This window comes from Salmo trutta, chromosome 34, assembly GCF_901001165.1.
Source record: "Salmo trutta chromosome 34, fSalTru1.1, whole genome shotgun sequence".
Classification (NCBI taxonomy): domain Eukaryota; kingdom Metazoa; phylum Chordata; class Actinopteri; order Salmoniformes; family Salmonidae; genus Salmo; species Salmo trutta.
The window spans coordinates 15047859-15067900 of NC_042990.1; the positions used below are offsets into that span (position 1 = coordinate 15047859).

General features: G+C 41.1%; 1 pseudogene; it reads right to left on the reverse strand.

Annotated features, from left to right (window-relative positions):
* Positions 1-1737: 1737 nt before the first annotated feature.
* On the reverse strand, positions 1738-3368 carry LOC115173664 (mucin-5AC-like; annotated as a pseudogene).
* Positions 3369-20042: the final 16674 nt, after the last annotated feature.

Here is a 20042-nt window from a genome sequence, read left to right on the forward strand (position 1 = left end):
TCCGCTAGCGGAACACCTGCTCCAATAGCCAATGATGGGCGTGGCGCGAATTACAAATTCCTCAAAAATACAAAAACTTCAATTTTTCAAACATATGACTATTTTACACCATTTTAAAGACAAGACTCTCCTTTATCTAACCACACTGTCCGATTTCAAAAAGGCTTTACAACGAAAGCAAAACATTAGATTATGTCAGCAGAGTACCCAGCCAGAAATAATCAGACACCCATTTTTCAAACTAGCATATAATGTCACATAAATCCAAACCACAGCTAAATGCAGCACTAACCTTTGATGATCTTCATCAGATGACACCCCTAGGACATTATGTTATACAATACATGCATGTTTTGTTCAATCAAGTTCATATTTATATCAAAAACCAGCTTTTTACATTAGCATGTGACGTTCAGAACTAGCATACCCCCCGCAAACTTCCGGTGAATTTACGAAATTACTCACGATAAACGTTCACAAAAAGCATAACAATTATTTTAAGAATTATAGATACAGAACTCCTCTATGCACTCGATATGTCCGATTTTAAAATAGCTTTTCGGTGAAAGCACATTTTGCAATATACTCAGTAGATAGCCCAGCCATCACGGCTAGCTATTTAGACACCCAGCAAGTTTAGCACTCACCAAAGTCAGATTTACTATAAGAAAAATGTTATTACCTTTGCTGTTCTTTGTCAGAATGCACTCCCAGGACTTCTACTTCAATAACAAATGTTGGTTTGGTCCCAAATAATCCATAGTTATATCCAAACAGCGGCGTTTTGGTCGTGCGTTCAAGACACTATCCGAATGGTAAAGAAGGGTGACGAGCACGATGCATTTCGTGACCAAAAAATTCTAAATATTCCATTACCGTACTTCGAAGCATGTCAACCGCTGTTTAAAATCAATTTTTATGCTATTATTCTCGTAAAAAAGCGATAATATTCCGACCGGGAGTGGTGGTTTTCGTTCAAAGAGAGAGAGAAAGTAAACATGGAGTCGACTCGTGCACGAGCCTTAGTCTCATAGTACTCTGACCGGCCACTATCCAAACGCGCTAATGTTTTTCAACCAGTGCCTGCAAAGCCACGATTCAGCTTTTTGCCGCCTTCTGAGAGCCCATGGGAGCCGTAGGAAGTGTCACGTAACAGCAGAGATCCCCTGTATTGGATAGAGATAATCAAGAAGGCCAAGAAATGGTCAGACAGGGTACTTCCTGTTTGGAATCTTCTCAGGTTTTGGCCTGCCAAATGAGTTCTGTTATACTCACAGACACCATTCAAACAGTTTTAGAAACTTTGGAGTGTTTTCTATCCAAAGCTAATAATTATATGCATATTCTAGTTTCTGGGCAGGAGTAATAATCAGATTAAATCGGGTACGTGTTTTATCCGGCCGTGAAAATACTGCCCGCTAGTCATAACAGGTTAAAGTCCCGTGATTAGCAGATATAGATGATTGGCTGTTCTTGTGATTACAATTGGCACAGATGTTAGCATTGTCACCTCAGAAGAGACCGTTTCTTCTGGTGTACTGTACATTGTAAGATCTGCGTCTGTGCCAGCGTCTCCTTAAAGCTGCACAGCAGCCACATAAAATGCACTGCAGAACAAAGATGGAGAAGTATGATGCACATGTAAAATCAAATCATTGCAGAGATTTAGCATATTTTTTAAATAAATACACTGTAAAATATGTAAACAGTATACACAGTACGCAAGTGAACACATGCCTATACGTACACATAGCAGGTTCCACAGGGGTACCAGAATGATAGCGATGCCACAAGGGATAATAATGTGGTTGTTGTAGTAGGAGCTGTGGTAGTTGTAGAAGCTGCCGTTATTGTCATCGTCAGAGCTGCAGTTGTAGTTGTCGTAGTAGGTGCTACAGTCGTAGTGGTCGTAAGAGCTATGGTTGTTGTAGTAGTAGCTATATTTGTTGTCGTATGAGCTACAGTTGTCGTTGTAACTGCTTTGGTTGTAGTGGTTTTAGGGTCTAAAGTTGTTGTAGGAGGAGCTGCAGTTGTGATTGTCATAGACGCTGAAATTGTTGTCGAAGGAGTTACAGTTGTTGTTGTAGGTGCTGCAGTTGTCATTGTAGTAGTAGGTGCTGCAGTGGTTGTTGAAGTAGGTGCTGCAGTTGTAGTTGTCATAGTATCTACAGTTCTTGTCGTAGGAGCTACAGTTGTAGTTGTTGTAGGAGCTACAGTTCTAGTTTTCGTAGCAGGTGCGGCGGTTGTGGTTGTCATAGGATTTTAACTTGTAGTTGTCATTGTAGGTCCTACTGTTGTAGTGGTCGTAGGAGCTGCACTGGTTGTTGCAGTAGGTGACAAAGTTGTAGTGGTCGTAGGAGCTTCAGCGGTTGTTGTACGAGCTACAGTTGTCGTTGGATTAAAAGTTGTTGTAAAAGAAGCTGCAGTTGTGGTTGTTGTAGGAGCTGAAGTTGCAGTTGTTGTAGTAGGTGATTCATTTGTAGAAGTCGTAGGAGATACAGTTGTCATTGTAGTAGTAGGTGCTGCAGTTTTAGTGGTCGTAGTAGGTGCTGCAGTTGTAGTTGTAGTTGTTGTCGGAGCCACAGTTATCATTGTAGGAAAAGGTGCTGATGTTGTAGTGGTCGTTTGAGCTTCAGTTCTAGTTTTCGTAGCAGGTGCGGCAGTTGTGGTTGTCGTAGGATTTTCACTTGTAGTTGTCATTGTAGGTCCTACTGTTGTAGTGGTTGTAGGAGCTGCAGTTGTTGTTGACGTAGGTGTTGCAGTTGTAGTGGTTGTATGAGCTACAGATGGCGTTGTAGGTGCTTCTGTTTTCGTGGTCGCAGGATTTAAAGTTGTTGTAAAAGGAGCTGCAGTTGTGGTTGCCATAGGAGCTAAAGTTGCAGTTGTCGTAGTAAGTGATTCAGTTGGAGAAGTCGTAGGAGCTACAGTTGTTGTTGTACGTGCTGCAGTTGTAGTGGTCGTAGTTGGTGCTGCAGTTGTAGGTGTTGAAGGAGCTACAGTTGTCATTGTCGTAGTAGGTGTTGTGGTTGTCATAGGAGCTTCAATTGTAGTTGTCGTAGTAGCTGTTGTTGTAGTGGACGTTGGAGCTTCAGTTGTAGTTGTCGTAGCAGGTGCTGCAGGTGTGGTTGTCGTACGAGTTTCACTTTTAGTTGTTGTAGTAGGTGCTTCTGTTGTAGTGGTTGTAGGAGCTACAGCTGTTATTGTAGTAGTAGGTGCTGCAGTTGTGGTTGTTGTTGGAACTTCAGTTGTAGTTGTCTTAGTATGTGCTGCTGTTGTAGTGGTCGTAGGTTCTTGAGTTGTTGTTCTCGTAGCAGGTGCTGCAGGTGTGGTTGTCGTTGGAGTTTCAATTGTAGTTGTCGTAGTAGGTGCTGCTGGTGTGGTGGTTGTAGTAGCTGCAGTGGTTGTTGAAGTAGGTGCTGCAGTTGTAGTTGTGGTAGGAACTACAGTTGTCATTGTAGTAGTAGTTGCTGCAGTTGTGGCTGTCGTAGTAGTTGCTGCTGTTGTGGTTATCGTAGTAGGTGCTGCAATTGTACTGGTCATGGTAGGTTCTAGTGTTGTAGTGGTTGTAGGAGCTACAGTTGTTGTCGTAGGAGCTACTATTGTTGTTGTAGGTGCTGGAGTTGTAGTGGTCGTAGTAGGTGCAGTGGTTGTCGAAGTAAGTACTGCAGTTGTAGTGGTTGTAGGAGCTACAGTTGTTGTAGGTCCTGCAGTTGTAGTTGTCGTAGTAGGTGCTGCTGTTGTGGTTGTCGTGGTAGGTGCTGCAGTTGTATTGGTCATGGTAGGTGCTGCTGTTGTAGTGGTTGTAGGAGCTACAGTTGTCATTGTAGTAGTAGGCGCTGCAGTTGTGATTGCCATAGGAGCGTCAGTTGTAATTGTCTTAGTAGGTGCTGCAGTTGTAGTGGTCGAATGAGCGACAGTTGTTGTAAGAGCTGCAGTTGTCGTTGGACCTGTAGTTATCGTTGTAGGTCCTAAGATGTGCAGTTGTAGTGGTCGTAGTTGGTGCTGCAGCTGTAGTTGTTTTAGGAGCTACAGTTGTCAATGTAGTAGTAGATGCTGCTGTTGTAGTGGTCTTAGAAGCTTCAGTTATAGTTGTCGTAGCAGATGCTGCAGTTGTGGTTGTCATAGGAGTTTCACTTGCAGTTTTGGTAGTAGGTGATTCAGTCGTAGTGGTCGAAGGAGATACAGTTGTTGTAGGAGCTGCAGTTGTCGTAGGACCTGCAGTTGTCATTGTAAAACCTGCAGTTGTCATTGTAGGTCCTGCAGTTGTCGTTGTCGCCGGAGCGGCAGTTGTAGTTGTCGTAGTAGGTACTGTATTCATAGTGGTCATTGGAGCTACCGTTGTTGTAGTAGGATCTGCAGTGGTTGTTGTGGTTGTCATAAGAGCTATAGTTGTTGTTGTAGTTGTAGCTACAGTTGTCGTAGGAGCTTCAGTTGTGGTCATTGTAGTAGGAGCTGCAGTTGTGTAAACTGCAGTTGTGGTCGGAACTCCAAAGACAATCCACCATAAAAACACTGTGGTTTATGAGATGAATGATTAATATGTTCATTGCGCACAATATCATTATTTCCAAGATTACCTTTCATCAACATGGTGCAGTTTTTGACATCTTTATTATATACAATAAACAATTATAATTTATAGCTACATAAATGAAATACTTAAATAATTCCCTTGATTGTTAATAATATTACCTATAATACCTTATTGAGATTACCACACCTGAGTTGTATTTTTTTTACAGTAATATAATTCAACTAATAGACGTTACAGCAGTGTGATAATGTTTACCTGTCACGACTTCCGCCGAAGTTGGTTCCTCTCCTTGTCCAGGCGGTGCTCGGCGGTCGACGTCGCCGGTCTTCTAGCCATCGCCGATCCACTTTTCATTTTCTGTTGGTTTGTCTTTGTTTCCCACACACGTGGTTTTCATTTCCCAATTACTGGTCATGTATTTAACCCTCTGTTTCCCCCATGTCTTTGTGTGTGATTGTTTATTGTTAAGGATGGTACATTTCCGGCTGTTTTTTTCCGGGTGCTTTTTTCACCTGTGTTTTATGGCAACCGTTATTGTTCGCACATTGGTATTGTTACTTTGTGCTGTTTTCTCAAGTAAAGTGCGTTGTTCACTCATCTCTGCTCTCCTGCGCCTGACTTCATGCACCAGCTACACCTACCGCCTGACAATACCGCTAACAACTTAGTCATTTTCCTTTTTTGTATTTTGGAAAAAAATTTGACAGTAGACTAGGCAAAATGTAAAATTGCCCCAATGAAATGTCAGAATAAACATATTTAGAAAAAAAGAATAGGCATTGTAACATCATATGCAAAGAATATGTACATCATTGCTCATTATTATGATTACATTATCCAAATGTATATGGTCTATTCTGTCACCATCTAGCATTTTTGGTTGCTAATATTTTGATTCAGGATTAATACACGAGTTGGCATGACGTTTGCAATTAGTAAAAAATCTGAAACATAAACACAGAATGAAATTCAGTGTACTACTTAACCATGGTAAAAAAAAAGTAGCTGTCATTTTCTGTGTCTTCATTTTGGACTCAGTTGATGCAGTTTTCTGAATGGAAAGAAAAATATCAATTTTATTGACAGGTAATTTGAACCACTATTAATGTGCAACGGTAGACACTTTTCAACTTTATCTGTAACTTGTTAAGCAACTATATGCACTTGAACTCATGTGTGCCAGATCAAGAGGTGTGAATAACTACGCATGCTAGACATCTCGGTGAATAAGTTTTCAAGGGTGTGAATCATTTCACAATAGGCACTATAACTGCTGTGTACATGGATTTATACACCGTGGTGAAATTACAGAGTAAAATCCAGATCAGCATTGCATTTTTTCCATGAGAAATCAGCCTATTACCTCATCCCACCAATCATGTTACTTCATAAAAGAGGAAAAGTATTTTCAAATGGTCTGCCAGCGACCAGCAATTCATTCTGAATTCTATACATATTCTGTGAAAGTAATTTGTGTAGTTCATCAAAAGTGGATGTTTTTTGTAATATAAAATATAATACATAAAATAATATATTATAATCCACATTAACGTTGCAATTTTTCAGGAGAAATCAGCATTTTACTGCTTAAAAACATAAGTATTTAATCTTGGCTATCAAAAGTTTACCAATCCAATTTCTATAGTCTTCAAAAGATGATAAATAAGAAATACACACACTGCTCTTGATAATATCACTGCTCTGTATTAAGCCTTACATATAGGCCTCAAGGCCTTGGTCAGAGCTTTTTAATTTGCACCCTTATGTAGACATTTCTCCACCCACATCCGTTCAATGGGATTGGAGTATAAAGAAAACAAGCATATGTTACCAAACATCATAATGTGCATTTCATAAGTATTCTTATAATTCTATAAAGTGTATACATAAAACGTAATAAACAAGACAGTGAAACCACAATGAGGACATCGACCTATCAAGTAAGTTTTCATAAATCACTGGGTACTGTACAAGAAAAAACGTCAGAGTGATCTGAAGTGGTGGCATTAACTCATGTTCACATTTACATAACATGCCTGGGCATTTCATCATGTCTGGAGGGTGAAAATCCCAAAACATTCTCTTTTGCTCAGAGTATTATTTATATCAACTCCCTGGTCTGATATCTTGACTTTCTCTATGCCTCAAAATGTAAAGGTAGATCATTAAAATGTACTGCGACTGGATAATCCCTGTTGTTTCTCCTGATTGAACTTTTATGTTCACTAATTCTCTGTTTGAGAATGTTGTAAAATCTCTTATTTTATCAATTTTGAATTCAGGCTGTAACACAACAAAATGTGGAATAAGTCAAGAGGTATCAATACTTTCTGAAGGCACTGTAAATCATGTAACCGTTACTTCAAAAAGGAGAAAGTATGAGACCATTTTACCTTGTTATATTTGTATGTATTTCTTTTTTTTGTACTATGTGCAGTTTCTTTATTAAATGTATCAAAGCATTTCCATGTATATATTCCATTATACAGTAAAGGTTATTACTTTCCTACAGCAAACACTTCAATGTCAGCCACCTATTTCTGTAATTTCTCCAAATAGCAATTGAGGAAGGTCTTGGTTAAAGACAATAAACAATCACAATATCTACCTTATCTACTCTAAAATCTCATTATCCTTCTAGTTCTGTTAACCATTTCAAGCTTTTTTTAATACATTTTTTTATTTCACCTTAATTTAACCAGGTAGGCCAGTTGAGAACAAGTTCTCATTTACAACTGCGACCTGGTCAAGATAAAGCAAAGCAGTGCAACAAAAACAACAACAGAGTTGCACATGGAATAAACAAACTTATAATCAATAACACAATAGAAAAATCTATATACAGTGTGTGCAAATGTAGTAAGATTAGGTAGGTAAGGCAATAAATAGGCCATAGAGGCGAAATAACTACAATTTAGCATTAACACTGGAGTGATAGAAGTGCAGATGATGATGTGCAAGTAGAGATAATGGGGTGCAAAACAGAAAAATAAATATATATATATATATATATATATATATATATATATATATAAAAATAACAATATGGGGATGAGGTAGCTTACAATTGTTGATACAGTAGGCATACTGTCATGAAAATGTATTTCTAGCTTCTATTACTATATTTCAGGTGACGTAATATTTTGGGAGGCACCAAAGTTAAAGTTAACAAGATAATGGTAATGAAAAAGGGAGGGACAGAGGAATGCATGTGAGAGGTACGTAGCTTAAAAAAAAATATCCCCAGGTACTGACGTGGTATGGAAAACTGGTTTGGTGTTCTGGCAAAAAATTTGTGATGGACAATAAATTATTGAAAGAAAGGGAGGGGCAAAGAATCTGTTTAAGAGTATAATAACAGTTATGTACTGACATTATTTTATTGAAAACTGATTAGGTGACAAATACAATTAGCCAGAAACGTGCTTCATTGTACTTAATTGACTTTTCTGAAGTATGCAGGTTTTCACTCTCCAGCTGACTGTCAGTATCACTTTATTCAGGGTTAAACCTTGATGCACAGTTTTCCTGTCTTCCCCAGGGAGTTCCTCTTTTTCTTCAGGAATCTCAACTAAGGGGAATCTTCTGCATGCCAATGTTGTATTAGCTGATCTAAAACAAAGGGGGGTATACATAACACCTTGATGAGTGTTCCAGTATCATTCATAACAACTATGACACATTTATTCAACATCATTCTTGAGGAATATGCTAAATATAAGTCCCCTCAAAGCTATTTATTTATCAGTACAACAACATGTTTATTTCTCCTGTCACAGTACCCAACCCTCTGACATACGATTCGGTCTGGAAGCACCAGGTAAGTCTCAGAGCAGTACCCAGGTAGCAGTTTAGGGGTTTATGTGCCTTGCTCAAGGCCACAAGGCCAGAAGGTTTGGAACCAGACCTGGCTGTAAATACTATATTTCAAATACTCTAAGGGACTGTGGTCGATGATTGAGCTTGACCGGCACAATGGAAATGTTGTCGTAGTCCCATAAGAGCAAACCCCATCTTTCTGGTACTCACTCCAGACAGGCCCAATACTATTTGAACCCAGGTCAGAGCAATTTATGGCATTGTAACGTGTTGAGTAACTTTTCCTGATACCTGAAGACATGTATTAGCTCCAATCAAATCAATCAATCACATTTACTTTATAAAGCCCTTTTTACATCAGCGGTGGTCAGGAATCGCTTTGCTGATACCGACATAAACCCCATCGACTCAAAAGCTTATGCCTTGGATTTAGCTCAGCAAAGACCAATACAGCCTTGTGGTGCACAGGACTAATCCAGTCAGTAACACCAGCAACAATACTGTTCACAATACTGGTTTAAAATCATTTTACTTAACTTAATAATAACTTACTGGAAATAAAAAATAACTAATGAAGGTTCCTTGTGAATGATGTTAAAATATTAAGGTTGTTAGGCATGATGATACTTTTACCATTCACAAAGTGTTACCCAACTATTTATTTATGCAATTTGGGCGAGGAGCTTATTTCTAACCAGCAACATGTGGGTATCACTTGTGAACATGTACATTCCTCGGTGTGATGCCTGACTCAACATGTCCGATTGTTACTATCTCACGCTTTCTTGAAAAATAAGCACTGACTGCCATGAATGTATGCATGCGCTTTTCAGTTATAACTGCTAGGTGTAAACACATCACAGGTTTTAGAGAGTATGTTTATCGTCAAAGGTGTGATTTTCTTCTTTAGTGTGTGACTAGCTTTAAGACTCATTTTCCACCAGCCTATTCACAGAGACAGTGCTATGAATGCGGCTCTGTTCAGCTCAGCAATGTGAAAAGCCCATCCAGAATTGGAGTAAGAATCAAATAAAAATATATGATATATACAGGATATAAAGGACTTTTCCTTAAACTTAACCAGTCAGGTGCATTTATAACCTTTATTTATACTATTCAACTAACAAAATTGGCCTGATGCGTTCCGTTATACCTCTGTGAAGTGAATTATTTCCATAGAACTCCATCCTGTTAATACATTGCCTACTTGCTATAGTCAACTAAACTAACACATGTATTGGTTTAAATGTATTCAGTTTAGAGAAAACTTATTGTCATCTTGCAGAGGGAAAAATCCCCATTCAGAAAGTGTTGGCAAGTTGCTTCCCATGTCAGTGTTTTGATCAGTGATTTATCACATATCCCAACTAACAATTTGCATTGACCCAATCATAACAACTTATATTTATCAGATGTGAATTGTACAACTTACTCTTACACTTGACCCTATTTGGATGTTTGAACTGTGTTTCTGATGATTTATTGTTGTCTTTGGTGTTGCCGTCCACCAATAACTACACTGTTCTGTGACTAGCCACACTCTAAGAGATCATGGTTGATTAAACACTGGTCTGGTTTGTCAGTAGATGACATATCATAAGATGGCATGTTTTTTAAAGAGTTGTGTCACTCCCTGACGTCTCCTATGACGTTTAAAAGGTGTTTGAGTTTCTTTTAGAATCTGTTCTATTGAACATACCTCTACATCCATAACAAGGAACATCCTTGTTATATGTTTGAATGCCATGGTATGACATGGAGATGGTGTTAGTGCTTAGTTTATATTATAATTTAGTAGATGCTTTTATCAAAGCAACATACAGTAGAGCATGCATGCATTTTTGCGTGGCTGACCCCAGTGGGAACCAAACCAACGACAACCGTGGCATTGCAAGCACTAACTCAACATAATGGTACATAATGGCCCTTTGAAAACTTTTAATGCTAGCTTTCATCAATTCAGACATGTTAGAATACCTTTTCAAAGTATTTGGACCGGGCCTATACAGTGAGGTACAAAACTATTGGGACAGTGACAATTTTGTTGTTTTGGCTCTGTACTACAGCACATTGGATATGAAATGATATAATGACTATGAGGTTAGAGCAGATTGTCAGCTTTAATTTTGAAACGGCTGTCTTCTTCGTCAGACGAAACAGAGGAGTCATCGTCCGAGAAAGTGGACCAATACGCAGCGGAGTTAGTGTTCATCTTTGTATTTTTAATTACGTAAGAACACTATACAAAACAAACAAGAAAACCGACAGCCAAACAGTCCTGTCAGGTGCAAAACACTAAACAGAAATAATCCCCCACAAAACCCAAAGAAAACACATGCTCCTTATGTGTGACTCCCAATCAACAACAACGAACTTCAGCTGTGCCTGATTGGGAGCCACACACACACACACACACACACACACACACGGCCCAAAACAAAGAAATACAAAAACCTAGAAAAAACAGAACGCCCACCCAATGTAACACCCTGGCCTAACCAAAATAAAGACCAAAAAAAACCCTCTCTATGGCCAGGGCGTTACAAATTTGAAGGAATTATTATCCATATCGGACTTCACAGTGAATATATTTTGGAGAAATTAATAAAAATGTGTATCTTGTGGCTGAATTAAAAAAAAAACGTATTTAAGGACTTGTATCTCTCTATGGTAATGAAATGTGTTCAGGTTTTTTCAATATTTTCTATTGAACATTAACATGAACCAACAATAGTGTTTCAGTATTTTGAAGGGTGCCTTGGTCCTCATCATTTTGATATCATGATGGTTAGTCCTTACATTCATAGTTACATCTATGAATTTGAGAGTGGTTAAGTTTACTAAAGTGGGGGGGGTGTCTGCTTTGTTGTTTGAATCACAGATTGCCCCTTTAAGGACTCAGGGTCTAAGAACTCAAATCTTTATTAAAGATATCAAAAAGTTAAGGCTGTCATGATTATCAATTTATTTTTGTAACACCCGCACAGCTAATTCATCTCAATCTTACCAACCCTATTCATTTTATAGAGTATCACGCCCTGACCTTAGAGAGCCGTGTTTTTTCTGTATTTGGTTAGGTCAGGGTGTGGGGTGGGCATTCTATGCATTCTATTTCTTTGTTTTGGCCGAGTATGGTTTCCAATCAGAGGCAGCTGTTTCTCTTTGTCTCTGATTGGGAATCATACTTAGGCAGCCTTTTTCCCACCTGTGTTTGTGGGTAGGTGTTTTCTGTTTTGTATTCGTTACCTGATGGAACGGTTTGGCTTTTTGTTTTGTTTAAATAAAATCATGAGCACTTACCACGCTGCACTTTGGTCCCCTTCTTCCGACGAACGCCGTTACAGAGTGAAATATTTGTAGACCTGCTAGATTGAAGATGGAAGCTCAGATCCCTACCTTTTTGTAAATGAATTACAGTGCATCTGTATGCAGTTTCATAATAGTATTGACCTATTTCTGGGTGCATATTTAATGTCTGCAAGGTTCATGGCAACACTAATGTGCATCTGAAGTATGCAGGTTTTCCCTCTCCAGCTGACTGTCAGTATCACTTTATTCAGGGTTAAACCTTGATGCACAGTTTTCCTGTCTTCCCCAGGGAGTTCCTCTTTTTCTTCAGGAATCTCAACTAAGGGGAATCTTCTGCATGCCAATGTTGTATTAGCTGATCTAAAACAAAGGGGGGTATACATAACACCTTGATTAGTGTTCCAGTATCATTCATAGCAACTATGACACATTTATTCAACATCATTCTTGAGGAAATGCTAAATATAAGTCCCCTCGAAAAGCTATTTCTTTATCAGTACAACAAACATGTTTATTTCTTTTGTCAAAGTACCCAACCCTCTGACACACTATTCACACAACAGTCTGGAAGCACCAGGTAAGCCTCAGAGCAATACCCAGGTAGCAGTTTAAGGGTTTATGTGCCTTGCTCAAGGCCACAAGGGCAAAAAGGTTGGAACCAGAACTGACTGTAAATAGTATATCTCAAATACTTTAACTAGCTGTAGTTGATGATTTAGCTTGCCTGGCACAATGAAACTATTGTCGTAGTCCCAAAAGAACACAGTGTTGATGTGCAGCAGTGTTCTTGTATGCCATGTGGCACAGCGTACAGAGAGAAGAACAAGGAGGTGTGGCCTGACCCCCTCCAATACCTCACTGTCTGATCCCAATACGTTGGCCCCTCTGGCACTCACTCCAGACAGGCTCAATACTATTTGAACCCAGGGCAGAGCAGTTGATGGCAATGTAACGTGTTGAGTAACTTTTCCTGATACCTGAAGACATGTATTAGCTCCAATCAAATCAATCAATCACATTTAATTTATAAAGCACTTTTTACATCAGCGGTGGTCAGGAATTGCTTTACTGATACTGACATAAACCCCATCGAGCCAGAAGCTTATGCCTTGGCTTTAGCTCAGCAAAGACTAATACAGCCTTGTGGTGCACAGGACTAATCCAGTCAGTGACACCAGCAACAATACTGTTCACTCAGACCAGATTATTTCAACAAAAAAATAATTTAACTTAACTTAATAATAACTTAATAAATTACTGTAATGAAAAAAAAACTTATTTTGAAGGTTGTTATGCATGATGACATTTTCAACATTCACATAGTGTTACCCAAACTATTTATTTACGAAATTTGGGTGAGGAGCTTCATTCTAAGCAGCAACATGTGAGTGTCACTTGTGAATATGTACGTTCCCGAGAGTGATGCCAATTGATGTCCAATTGTTACTATCTCACGCCTTCTTGACTAATAAGGTATGTTGCCCTGGATGTATGCATGTGCGTTTCAGTTATACTCGCTAGGTGTAAACACATCACAGTATGTTAATCGTCAAAAGTGTGATTTTCTTCTTTAGGGTGTGACTAGCTTTAAGACTCATTTTCCACCAGCATATTCACAGAGACAGTGCTGTGAGTGCAGCTCTGTTCAGCTCAGCAATGTGAAAAGCACTTTATAGGTTTTACAACTTTAGCCCATCCAGAATTGGAGTCAGAATCAAATATAGGATATATACAGGATATACAGGATTCTTCCTTAAACTTAACCAATCAGGTGCATTTATTACCTTTATTTATACTATTCAAATATCAAACTTGGCCTGATGCGTTCCTTTACACCTCTGTGAAGTGAATTATTTCCATAGAACTCCATCCTGCTTAAACAATGGCTACTTGCCATTGTAAACTAAACTAAGACATGTACTGGTACAAATGTATTCAGTTTAGAGAAAACTTATCTTGCAGAGGGCAGAATAACCAGTCAGAGCATTTTGGCAAGATGCCTCGAGTGTCACTGTTTTGACCAGGGATTTTATGACACATTCCAACTAACGATTTGCATTGACCCAATCATAACAACTTATATTTATCAGATGTGAATTGTACAACTTACTCTTACACTTGACCCTATTTGGATGTTTGAACTGTGTTTCTGATGATTTATTGTTGTCTTTGGTGTTGCCGTCCACCAATAACTACACTGTTCTGTGACTAGCCACACCCTAAGAGATCACGGTTGATTAAACACTGGTCTGGTTTGTCAGTAGATGACATATCATAAGATGGCATGTTTTTTTAAAGAGTTGTGTCACTCCCTGACGTCTCCCTGACGTCTCGTATGACGTTGAAAGGTGTTTGAGTTTCTTTTAGAATCTGTTCTATTGAACATACCTCTACATCCATAACAAGGAACATCCTCCTTGTTATATGTTTCAATGCCATGGTATGACATAGAAGATGGTTTAGTGCTTAGTTTATATTATAATTTAGTAGATGCTTTTATCAAAGCAACATACAGTAGAGAATGCATACATTTTTGCGTGGCTGACCCCAGCGGGAACCAAACCAACAACAACCGTGACATTGCAAGCGTTACACTCTACATAATGGTACACAATGCACAAAACATTTCATTTTAATTTTCAGCAATTCAGACATGTAAGAATGCATTATCTAAGTATTTGGTCCTGGGCCTATACATTGAGCTCCAAAAGTATTCATTTATTTATTTTTATACATTTTTTTTACCTTTATTTAACCAGGTAGGCCAGTTGAGAACAAGTTCTTATTTACAACTGAGACCTGGCCAAGATAAAGCAAAGCAGTGCGAAACAAACAACAACGCAGAGTTACACATGGAATAAACAAACATACAGTCAATAACACAATAGAAAAGTCTATATACAGTGTATTCAAATGAGGTAAGATAAGGGACGTAAGGCAATAAATAGGCCATAGTGGCGAAATAATTACAATTTAGCAATTAAACACAGGAGTGATAGATGTGCAGAAGATGAATGTGCAAGTAGAGATACTGGGGTGCAAAGATAGGCTATGTACAGGTGCAGTGATCTGTGAGCTGCTCTGACAGCTGGTGCTTAAAGTTAGAGAGGGAGATATGAGTCTCCAGCTTCAGGGATTTTTGCAATTCGTTCCAGTCATTGGCAGCAGGGAACTGGAAGGAAAGGCGGCCAACTGAGGAATTGGCTTTGGGGGTGACCTGTGAAATATACCTGCTGGAGCGCGTGCTACGGGTGGGTGCTGCTATGGTGACCAGTGAGCTCATATAAGGAGGGGCTTTACCTAACAAAGACTTATAGATGAGCTGGAGCCAGTGGGTTTGGCGACGAATATGAAGCGAGGGCCAGCCAACGAGAGCATACAGTTCGCAGTGGTGGGTAGTATATGGGGCTTTGGTGACAAAACGGATGGCACTGTGATAGACTGCATCCAATTTGCTGAGTAGAGTGTAGGAGGCTATTTTGTAAATGACATCGCCGAAGTCAAGGATCAGTAGGATAGTCATTGGGACAGTGACAATTTTGTTCTTTTGGTTCTGTACTCCAGCACTTTGGATATGAAATGATACAATGACTATGAGGTTAGTGCAAATTGTCAGCTTTAATTTGAGGGTATTTTTATCCATATCAGGTGAACCGTTTAGAAATTACAGCACTTTTTGTACATAGTCCCCCCATTTTAGGGAACCATTGTTATTGGGCCAAATTCACTTGTGTATTAACTAGGAAAAAGTTAATATTTGGTCCCATATTCATAGCACGCAATGACTACATCAAGCTTTTTCTATTATTCTATTCTTATTTACCATAAAAGTGACTCTAATTACACAATGCATTATTTATCATGAATTTCTATTGGACACCAAATAATCTAAAACACAGCCAAAACAAACAGAAAATGCATCCAACAAATTTGTAGAGTCACAAGCCTGATGTAATCATTGCATGGGACCAAATATGGGACCAAATACTTAACCTTTGACCACTTTAATACACAATTGAATTTCAACGGGTTCTCATTAGAGTTAACTTTATACAATGGGTGGTTCTAATCCTGAATGCTGATTGGTTAAAACCGCATTCCAGCCAGTGTCTATTCCACAAGTTAAATATATGACATTAAAATGCCTATTTACTCTGTTCCATCTGACTGCACAATCCACTGTCATCAGCCCAGCCAAACATTTTATAAACTTGATCTCCACTATAAGAAGCATCTAGACATTATATCACATTTTTTTTCAACAGCGGAGATTTGTATAAACCTTGCTGTCTGTCTCTCCGACATTTGCAACCTTGTTTCAATATTCAAATTCAATCTCTAGCTGTCCGATAGTAATGAACTTGTTGGGAGGAGACAGACAGGAAGCATTTCTCAGCCAGTCTAAATCATGAATCAGCTGGAATATTTTTATGGATATATACAAAGAAATGTCAGTTGAAAAAGGTAAATCGAAACAAAGTGCAGCTATCACACGCCGGAGGAGAGGCTGCCATTTTACGGGCTTCTTACGAGCTCTATTATGACCGAAAAGAGATTCTGGTTATCAGAAAAATGATTGCTCACCTCGAACTGGACAAAGACTGTACAAGGCCAGGAGACAACAAGAAAGTGCTTAAAAACTTTGAATTTGCAACCAATAGAATGTTATATATATGGGGGATACAATCGCCCCAGCTCTGCAGATGTTGCTGCGAGGATCATTTATTTTGGTACTGTCCATGTGTAGCTCCTTTTTGGTCACAGGTCCAGGAATGTGTCACGACTCCCGCCTGAAGTTGGATCCTCTCCTTGTTCGGGTGGCGCTCGGCGGTGCCGGTCTTCTAGCCATCATCGATCCACTTTTCATTTTCCATTTGTTTTGTCTTGTTTTCCTCACACCTGGTTTCAATCCCCTCAATCACTTGTTGTGTATTTAACCCTCTGTTCCCCCCATGTCTTTGTGTGGGATTGTTTATTGTTTCATGTATGTGCACAATAGGCTGGTTGCGCTGGGTTATGTCAACCCGTATTGTATTTTGTGTTTGTTGTGCCGTGTGCCGTGTGTTTTTGGTTCACCTAAAAAAGGCTCCGTTTGCTACCCAATAACTGCTCTCCTGCGCCTGACTCCCTTACAGCCATTTCCGTATACCTAACAGAATGGCTGAAGAATTGCAACATTTACCTAGAACTATCACTGCAGAGAGCAATACTGGATGATTTGAAAAGTCATAGTCAATCGATCAATAATATAATAATTGTTTTAGCAAAAATGTTTATCTTTCATTTACAATCTGTAGAAGATATGAGAATAGAAAGATTCAATACTTGTGTGAAGCATCACAGCACAGTTGAAAAATATATGAAAAATAGAAATCCAAAATGGATGGTGTTAAGAGATAGATGGGATGGGTTGAATGGAGCTGAAGATTGGTACTAATAACAACAGGATAAGAAATGTAAAACATGTTGGGTCTGTAAAATGTATATAGGTTCAGATTTTTTTGTGAAATTGAAGTTACAAATAGAAATCAAACTGGATGGACATCAGAAATAGAGGAAGGCCAGGACTAAAAACAAACAAAATATAACTATTGTAAAATATATTGTGTCTGTAAAATGTGTATAGCGTGTATAAACTGAAGGTAGAAGCCTAAGTGTTATTGTTTATTAGTTTACTCCAATTGGGGGTGGGGTGGTTGGGTTTACGGGGAATAATGAAGGCATATTCTAAAAAAAGTGTGTACATGTGTCACGACTTCCGCCGAAGTCGGTTCCTCTCCTTGTTCGGGCGGTGCTCGGCGGTCGACGTCGACGGTCTTCTAGCCATCGCCGATCCACTTTTCATTTTCCATTGGTTTTGTCTTTGTTTCCCACACACCTGGTTTTCATTTCCCAATTACTGGTCATGTATTTAACCCTCTGTTTCCCCCATGTCTTTGTGTGTGATTGTTTATTGTTCAGGTCGGTACGTTTACGGCTGTTTTTTTCCGGGTGCTGTTTTCACCCGTGTTTTGTGGCAACTGTTATTGTTCGCACATTGGTTTGTTGACTGTGTGCGATTTCTGAAGTAAAGTGCGTTGTTCACTCATCTCTGCTTTCCTGCGCCTGACTTCATGCACCAGCTACACCCACCGCCTGACAGAATCACACACCAAGAAACGTCATGGAGTCAGCAGGAGCAGGTACCCCTGTTATTGGGGTCGAGAAGCGCGTCCAGGATCAAGCGGCGATGCTCCATCATCTCGGCGCCACCATGGACCGCGTCATACAGACTATGGATCGCTGGGAGAGAAAGGGAGGTCCTCCAGCGCCTCCGCCAGCTCCACCAAGGTCTCCACTACTCGCCCCTCTTTCACCCGGTCCCAGTGGGATTCGTCTTGCCCTCCTAGGGAGTATGATGGGACGGCTGCACAATGTCAAGGTTTACTATTACAGCTGGAGCTCTACCTAGCAACCGTCCACCTGGCGCCTACGGACCGAGAGAGCGTGTCCGCCCTCATCTCATGCCTCTCAGGGAGAGCCCTGGAGTGGGCCAACGCCGTGTGGGGGGTAGGAGATGCGGCGATGGACTTCGAAGATTTCACCCGCCGCTTCCGGGCAGTCTTCGACCACCCGCCTGAGGGTATAGCGAGAGAACGTCTCGTACATCTGAGGCAGGGGACGAGGAGCGCCAAGGAGTTCGCTCTGGACTTCCGGACTCTGGCCGCTGGCGTGGGATGGAACGACAAGGCCCTGAATGACCACTATCGTTGCTGTTTGCGAGAGGACGTCCGTCGGGAGTTGGCCTGCAGGGACACCACCCTCACTTTCGACCAGTTGGTGGACTTGTCCATTCGGTTGGATAACCTGCTGGCTACCCGCGGACGTCTGGATCGGGGTCTGTTCCATTCCCCAGCACCACCGCTCCGATGCCCATGGAGCTGGGAGGTGCTGCGCTTAGGGAGACCGGAGGAGGTTCCGTTTCATGCACCATCTGTGGCCGCAGAGGGCAAACTGCCGGTCAATGCTGGGGAGGTTCCTCTGGGAGTCGAGGCAGCAGACAGGGCACTCTCGTGTCACCCCAGGTGAGCCGGCACCATGCTCACCCATAGCTCTCTGTTGCCCACAAGTTTTTGAACATTACTTTTCCTGAGTTTCCCCCGCATTCCCAGCATAAGGCGCTTGTCGATTTGGGAAGCAGCTGGGAATTTCATTGACAGATCATTTGCCCATAAACTAGGGATCCACATTGTTCCTGTAGATATGCCCTTCCCAGTTCACGCCCTAGACAGTCGACCATTAGGGTCCGGGTTGATTACGGAGGTCACCGCGCCCCTGGGCATGGTGTCGCAGGAGGGTCATAAGGAGAGAATCAGTCTCTTCCTTATTGATTCTCCTGCGTTTCCCGTGGTGCTAGGCCTACCCTGGTTAGTCTGTCAAGATCCCACTGTTTCGTGGCAACGGAGGGCTCTCACGGGGTGGTCACGAGAGTGCTCGGTGAGGTGTAGGGGTTTCCGTAGGTGCTACTATGGTCCAGACCAGGTCTCCACCGTGCGCATTCCCCCTGAATATGCCGATTTGGCTCTCGCCTTCTGTAAGAAGAAGGCGACTCAATTACCACCCCATCGACAGGGGGAATGTGCGATAAATCTCCTGGTAGACGCCGCACTTCCCAGGAGTCACGTGTATCCCCAGTCACAAGCGGAGACGGCGGCTATGGAGACATATGTCTCCGAATCCCTACGTCAGGGGTACATTCGGTCTTCCACTTCACCTGCCTCCTCAAGTTTCTTTTTTGTAAAGAAGAAGGAGGTAGGTCTGCGCCCGTGTATTGACTATCGAGGTCTCAACCAGATCACGGTGAGGTACAGTTACCCGCTGCCGCTCATCGCCACAGCAATTAAGTCAATGCACGGGGTGCGCTTCTTCACCAAATTAGATCTCAGGAGCGCTTACAACCTGGTGCGTATCCGGGAGGGAGACGAGTGGAAGAATGCCTCAGGGCATTATGAGTACCTCGTCATGCCGTACGGGTTGATGAATGCTCCATCAATCTTCCAAGCCTTTGTAAACGAGATTTTCAGGGACCTGCACGGGCAGGGTGTAGTGGTGTATATTGATGACATTCTGATATACTCCGCTACACGCACCGAGCATGTGTCCCTGGTGCGCAGGGTGCTTGGACGATTGTTGGAGCATGAGCTGTACGTCAAGGCTGAGAAATGCCTGTTCTTCCAGCAGGCTGTCTCCTTCCTAGGGTACCGCATTTCCACCTCAGGGGAGGCCGGCGTTGGCGCGCTGCTGGAGCCACGCGTCAAGGGGGGGGGGGGGGGGGGGGGGGGGGGGGGGGGGGGGGGGGGGTACTGTCACGACATCCGCCAAAGTCGGTTCCTCTCCTTGT